Consider the following 1,439-nt stretch of genomic DNA (forward strand, 5'->3'; position numbering starts at 1 on the left):
TTCCTTCAAGATGAAACTGGATGCTTATCTTGCTGGGATCCTATGACCCCAGCTGACTTCCTGCCCTTTGGGCGGGGGGCTGGACTCGATGATCTTCCGAGGTCCCTTCCAGCCCTGATGTCTATGAAATCTATGAAATGGAAAACCCGGATCCCTGTTGATTACAGACACATTTCACCTGTTAGAACTTAAGATCGTTATGTTTTTCTGCCCCTGCTGTCACAGAGTATAGTTTAGTGTCATCTTCTTTGAGCCCTTGTACATGTGACGAGGGTTTAGTCCTTCAAGGTTGCATTCTATGCCCTCTAAATCAAAACAGTGGGTTTTATTTTTCTATCACTGTTTAGACATCATGGGCCGTAAATCTCATGAAATACTCAGCACGGTATTCACAGTAAATTGCTGCAGGGCGTGCTGCATAACAATCCGCCCTGCTGATCTCTTTGTATTAAATTACAGCAGGGGGCAACGCACACTGCTAATCTCTGAAACAGACTGGTGATATCTATAGCTCACAGCTCACTGATACATACAGATGACCAAAAGTGGTGTAATTTCCTTAATTTAATTAAGTTAATGGTCATGTCATTAATGACGTACCCAGGGTTGCAGATAATACTGTTTAGCAGAACAATGAATAGACCCACAATGAAGTATAACCCGACCCCATTCAATTGCATTTATTCAAACAATCACTAGTGTGCTAATTAGGGAGGGGATTAGTTTATGATGATGAAAACTCATTTAAATCATCAAAAACTTGCCTATGTGTAAAATGTGATGCCATTAAGCCACACAAAAGGCCAATTTTCGTCATGTGTATAAGTGTCCCTCATAACCACTACTCAAGTATCTAAAGACTATAATCAATCCCCCTCAATCCTGTCTTCTCCAGACTAAATCCCAGTTCTTTTTTTTTCCATCTTAAATTTTGAAGTGATGAAGAACATAACACATCAGGTAGAAGCTGCTCCAACTCTGAGTTACTGTAACTGGAATATTTACACTTCAGTCTGACTTTGTCTGACCCAATCCTCTATCTTCACAGCTGCTTTCTTAACCCTTTCCAAACACCACAGAATTCTACTGATGAATTTACTCGTGAATCTACTCATGGCAATACAGGTATTTTCCGCTTTTTCTCCTCCAACGCATTGTTTCTATCAGAGCAAATGGATAATTGAAGCTGAGTGACCTATGCAGGGAGTGGTGGCTATAAAATATCCAAGATATCATTTGGATCTCAGCTTCTTTTCATGAAATTCCAGCCTTACAAGTAAATGAATCAAAGGAGGTTATTTCAAACTAGCAAATTGCCCCTCAAGAATGATGCGGGGGTGCTGGTAGGGATGGAGCCCTGAGTCTGGCCTCACACATTCCCATTCTCCCACCACCCTTGTCCAAACCCTCCCTCCCCACCATGTCAGGTGCGGCCCCTT

General features: G+C 41.9%; 1 protein-coding gene across 27 annotated transcripts in view; it reads right to left on the reverse strand.

Moving 5' to 3' along the window:
* The window catches only part of LOC102380798 (butyrophilin subfamily 2 member A2-like), a 62,999-nt gene that overhangs the window by 48,761 nt on the left and 12,799 nt on the right, over nucleotides 1-1,439 (reverse strand). The gene's annotated exons all lie outside the window — the stretch shown is intronic.

The sequence above is a fragment of the Alligator sinensis genome, unplaced genomic scaffold (genome assembly GCF_000455745.1).
Source record: "Alligator sinensis unplaced genomic scaffold, ASM45574v1 scaffold1138_1, whole genome shotgun sequence".
NCBI lineage: Eukaryota > Metazoa > Chordata > Crocodylia > Alligatoridae > Alligator > Alligator sinensis.